The sequence below is a fragment of the Cynara cardunculus genome, assembly GCF_001531365.2.
Source record: "Cynara cardunculus var. scolymus isolate 2C chromosome LG 1, CcrdV1, whole genome shotgun sequence".
NCBI lineage: Eukaryota > Viridiplantae > Streptophyta > Magnoliopsida > Asterales > Asteraceae > Cynara > Cynara cardunculus.
Genome location: NC_037528.1, coordinates 49,561,972 through 49,568,077, shown reverse-complemented (window position 1 = coordinate 49,568,077; position 6,106 = coordinate 49,561,972).

Below are 6,106 nucleotides of genomic sequence, written 5' to 3'. Positions count from 1 at the left end.
CGATTTAGGGTTTCTGATTTCATTCTCGATTTTGCATAACTCGATTTAGGGTTTCTGATTTCATTCTCGATTTTGCATAAGTCGATTTAGGGTTTCTTAAACTTGTTATAATTCGGCGATTTAGGGTTTCTGATTCATGTTTGCGCCTGATTCAATTGTGTTCTAGCTTAACTATGACTATTGATGCAATTGTGTTTTTCTGATTCATGTTTGCGCCTGATTCAATTGAAACGATTTTGCTGGGGGTAAATTGGTCATTTTAGCATGTTTTGTCTTGTCCTGTCCTATCTTACCAAACGTTGAACAGCTGTCCTGTCCCGTCCTGTCCCGTCCTGTCCCGTCCAGTCCTGTCTGCGCACCAAACGCACCCTAAAAGAATAAAAGGGGGGGGTACCTGCAACTTTGACCTACCCTTGTATCTCACTCTTTTTCCCTAGAGGTTTCCCATTGTTCCTAAAGGTTTTTGACTTCCAGGTAAATGGGGGAGTTATGGATTTATTTAGGAAAAAGAAAAGGGGGAAGGGGCTATATTGGTGGAGAAAACAAAAAGAAAAGAAAGAAGATTAGGTATGATCCATGGTTTTCTTCAAGTGAAAAAAGGAAAAGAGAGAAGGGGAAAGCATCCATGGCTGCGCCTGTTGTGAAGAGGAGACCGCAGCCTTAGCTGCGCCTGGCTGGAAGAGAGAAACAACAGTCGTAGCTGTTGTTTGGAGGCGAGATTAGCAGCCGTGAGTTGCTGGTTTGCAGAAAGAACAACAGTTGTTGTATGGTGGTTGGCCAACGGAAACGAAGCAACAAGCAGCTGCTGTCGAGTGAGTAACAGGTAAAGCTAATGTAGTGGCGGATGCTTTGAGCCGAAAGGAGTACGGTAGTGGAACGAACGTCGTACTCACCAGAATCGATGTAATGTCCAGCTTAATCGATCGGATCAAAGCAGCACAGTCTGAAGCACTTTTGGAAGGAAATCTCAAGGATGAAGTAATGATAAAACAACACTTACTTCTTACGGAGGACGGCCGTGGCTTAAAGTTGTTTCAAGGACGTATATGGGTACCCAAGGTTAGAGGCAATCGTGAACTGTTGCTGGAAGATGCACACAAGTCTAAATACTCAATTCATCCAGGCAGCACCAAGATGTATCGGGACTTGAAACTGACATATTGGTGGCCCGTCATGAAGTTGGACATGGCTCGTTACGTAGAGAGGTGCGTGACTTGTTTGCAGGTGAAAGCGGAGCACCAACGACCTTATGGTAGCCTTCAATCACTGGAGATCCCCATGGATTTTGTGACCAAACTACCGAAAACCCTAAGAGGTCATGATAAAATTTGGGTAGTGGTTGATCGACTAACGAAGAGCGTTCACTTCTTGGCAATGCGTGAATCGTTATCAAGAGACAAGCTTGCCAAGTTATACATCGATGAGGTAGTCTCGAGGCACGGTATACCGTTGTCAATATTATCAGATCGAGTTAGCCGATTCACCTCCCAATTCTGGGGCGGCTTGCATAGAGAGTTAGGCACGAGGGTAAAACTGAGTACTGCTTATCACCCTCAAACCGATGGTCAGAGCGAACGAACCATTCAAACCCTCGAAGACATGCTTAGATCTTGTGTCATTGATTTCGGCGGAAATTGGGACTCTCATCTACCTCTAGTGGAATTCGCCTACAACAATAGCTACCACTCCAGTATAGGAATGGCACCTTTCGAGGCCTTATACGGGCGAAAATGTAGAACTCCGGTCTGTTGGTTAGAAGCAGAAGAGAAACAATTCGCTGGTTCCGAGATCGTGCATGAAACAGCCGAGAAGGTAAAGTTTATTCGGGAGCGCTTGAAGGCTGCACAGGATCGACAAAAGAGTTACGCAGATAAGAGGAGCCAACCTATAGAGTTCCAAGTGGGTGACCGCGTTATGCTGAAGGTATCCCCTTAGAAGGGCGTCATCCGTTTTGGAAAGCGCAGAAAACTCAGTCCCCGTTTTCTCGGGCCGTTCAAAGTTTTGGCTAGAGTGGGACTCCAAGCTTATAAATTAGAACTACCCCCAGAAATGGCCGGTATCCATGACACCTTTCATGTGTGTTACCTGCGTAAGTGCTTGGCGGAAGAAGAGAGTGTGATACCACTTTCGGAAATTTGCGTTGATGAGAACAATTGATGCGTAGAGGAACCGGAAGCCATCTTAGAAAGTAAAACCAAGGTGTTGAGACACAAGGAGATCGTCATGGTCAAAGTGAAATGGAAACATCATCGAAGTGCTAACGTGACTTGGGAAGCGGAAGTAGACATGAAAAAGCGCTACCCCCACCTTTTCGCGTAAACCCTTATTTCGAGGACGAAATAAAATTCAAGGTGGGGAGAGTTGTAACACCCTGAAATTTTCTTCCCCTTCGTCTCCAATCACCTCTTTCGCGTCAGGATTTCCTCTCGTTCCGTTTGCGAGGTATTCTTTTATTTTCGCATATTCATGAATTTATATATATGTGTAGTTTATATAACTAAAATTTAGTGCTTCCGGTTGTGTATCTAGTTCTAAAATCTAAAAGGAGATCCTTTACATTTACATTTTTATTTGTCTTAGGCTTGAGGATATTTGAGGAAATAAAAAAGGGGGGGTATTATCTTATGTGCTTTGACCCATACCCCTAGTCACTCATTCTTAGTTTGACACCTCCCTATTGTTTTTAAGTCTTTACCTGAAGGTGTGCTGACATGAAGGGTAGCCAGAGGAAGCATGGTCTCAAACCTCCTACCCTTTCTATAACCGCACGAAGCTTTAGTTCCAGCTCCTTCCACCAACTTCTTTTGCTCCATCGCCTCCTTCTCTGTGCTGCTGCTTACCGCACCTCATCCAGACCCCAAGGCCGGACCGTCTCGTCCCCATCGCTGCACCATCGCCTCCTTCTCTGTTTGCTTCCACCTGTGCACTGTTTCTTGGCTGTGAGTTCCTCGTGTGGTAGCTGCTCCTTCCAGCCTGCACGCAGGGGCGTTCAGTACAGCAGCTACCCCTTTCCTTATGCGTCTCTCTCGCTATCCCATTTTCTGCATACAGCGGCTGTGACCGCGTTGCTGCACACGTCTGCCCCTGTGTCTACCAAACCCAGGTCTGTGTTCCGAGCAAGGCCCGCTGCCCACCCCGCACTTCTTCCGAGCTGTTTCACCTTCGACCGTACTGCACCAGGCAGCTGCGCTGCGGTGCTGCACCAGAACCTTCCACGTTTTCCCTTCCTCCGGTTTTTTTTCTGCACCTGCTGCTGCTCCCGTAAGTGTTGAGCTGCCGCACAACTTGATCCGCATCCACTCCCTGACTAGTCCAAGAAATTGGATTTTAACTTAAATCCTACCCTTGTGAGTTCATACTATATAACTATGTTATTTATTTAATTTGCTAATATGACTTATGTGTTGGAACTTTTATGTTTAGGACTTATTACTTTCAGATGAGGTTTAGACTTGTATTATAACTTAGGGACCCTTGGATGATAGTGGTTTAGACTAGCAATGGTCTGAAATTTTAATTTAAAGATTAGGATCGGTTCATCAATAGTCTAAACTATGGGAGTCATTATGAATTATACGTAAGGTTACTCTTGAGTTGCAAGCGGTTACGCTATATTAGAATACCATTTGAGACCGCCTCCGACCTTGTACGTATTTCACCCGTAAGCTCGGGTTACTACCCTAAATAACTCCTATTCATGGAGCATCAAGTAGCATGGATTCGGTAATTATTTCTTTTACGAAGGGTTAGGGGTGATTTCGATTGGACTTGGGTATTTTGATCATTTTTTTAACCTCCAAATCCACCTCCTTTTCCCTTATCCTCGGAAATAGGCATTGTGATCATTATGTAATTTCCGAAACAAAGAGCTTAAGATCACGACCGACTACATGACTGGCTAGGTTGATGTCGATGGTGTTGAACCTGTAAGTGATGCTCTATAGCGTTGATCTACGACTTACTTCGTGTTTCGTCTTAAATCAACGGTAAACCGGGTCTCCCCCGTTATCCTCGGATGTTTGGACCACCTCGTATATGTGGAGTTTTTATTGTATAATTATTGATACCGTTTAATGCTCCGTTTTATCTATGTAAATATCCTTTTACATGTTGAATCTTATAATTGCACTTATCTTATCGTTTGAACTCATTAGGCGTAAGCCTAACACTTGTTGCTTTGATTTCTTAACCAGGTCCCTTTAGCGGCGGGGTAGCGAAAGGTTGAGAAGAGTGTCTTTTGTATTAGTCTTTTGTAGACATTGTACTTGGAGGTTCGAGCGTTGCCTGGGCAAATATGTTTTTTTGTGTTGTTGGAGTCGGTGGGAACACCCGTCTGTAATCTAGACTTTGAACTGCTAGATTAGCAGGTTGTTAGTCATCGTCTCTTTTTGTATAAACGCTTAACTCGCATCCTTATCGGGGGCTTAAACCTTCTACCTTTTTGGGAAATTTTCGGTTGTATTTTTTGTTTTGGCTTGGAACCAGTCTCCTCTTGTTGGGCTTCTTATCTTAAGTTTTAGGGTGTTACAGCTCACTAAACCTCTAGGGCGGGGTCCTTTTCACCGCCTTCAGTCCAAGATTGGAGTCTCCGACGGATCCTCCATCTTGCAGGGGCATATTAAGGAAACTAATCATTGATCATGTATTAATTGTATTTCCTTTTTCTCCTTTAAGTTATATTAGATAGTTATTGTGATTGATATTATTTATCATAGAATTAGCCGTAGATCTCTCCTTACCATTGTATGTATATTGTAAATGGCTATTTATAGTCTTTGTATTCTGTCTAATAATGCACAAACTTTTCTATTCAAATCAAGTTGTTATATGGTTGAGTTAATATGAAAATAGATAAAATTATATTTACTTAAAATTAGAATTGACCTTGATTAAAATATAAAACAAAGGAAAAGAAGTCCATGATGGCTATTTGGACAAGTGAGACGTTAGTTTTAAGAGAAGCGAGTCTTTGTAAAAAAAAGATTTGATAGAATCATATTATTTTATTATCAAATAAAATAGGCCGTCATTTATAATTATGATGTAGAAGAAGTGGAAAAGGACACATGTGGAATTACATATCTATATATATATATATATTAATCAAAGGTAATATAAAAAATAACCTTAAGCTAGGCTAGTTTATGTGCATTCGAATGTATATAGAGAAATTAAAATAATTTATCTTAAACTTAAAGACAACCTCTTACATATATATGATAATGATGGAGCTTAATTAGCTTTAATTTAGTTGTATCATCATGACTCATCCATCATTGCCTTAATTAATTGATCTTATAAATAGGAAGATTGTAGTATTCGTAAATGAATATATGTTGACCAATTCAATCAACCAAACTCAAAAAATAGTTTCTAGAAGGTCTTAATATAATAAAGACGTACTATGTCAAAATTTGATGAAGAAGCGCGAAAATTAAGAATACATGGTTCCAACCCACTCAAGTTATTGATTATGAAACCAAACTGTGCTCATGTTACTTTGTGAATGCTTATACAACCTACCTATTTTATTTTATTTATATAATCATTTCATTTTATCAACTCCATCAATATGTGGTTTCTTATAGTAATTACTCCATCAACATCTCCATCATAAGCATTGAACTCATTGCAACTTTACTTTTCTTTTTTTACAAACTCTAATCCAATCCAATCCGATATATATATATACATATATATATATATATAATCTATATATATATATATACATATATATATATATATATAATCTATATATATATATATAGATATATATATACATATATATAATCTATTCAATTCCATAAGTAAATAATTACACTATCTCATTCTATTCCATTCCTTAGCTAATTCTATTCCAATTCCCTTGTACATCCCCCGTTCTAACACATTTTTAACCATCTTAAACTCAGAATTACATTTTGAATTCTAAAGAAAATCAAGTAGATACTTTTTTCTTTTAGATGCTACTAACCTCATGTCTATTGGATTTTTCTTTGATTTTATACGAATTTTCTAAAATAGGGCAAAAAACATTGACTTTTATGTTTCAAAATGGTTATTTTTAACAATCTTGTTTCCAAACCATTCTTATTTGGTACCAAAT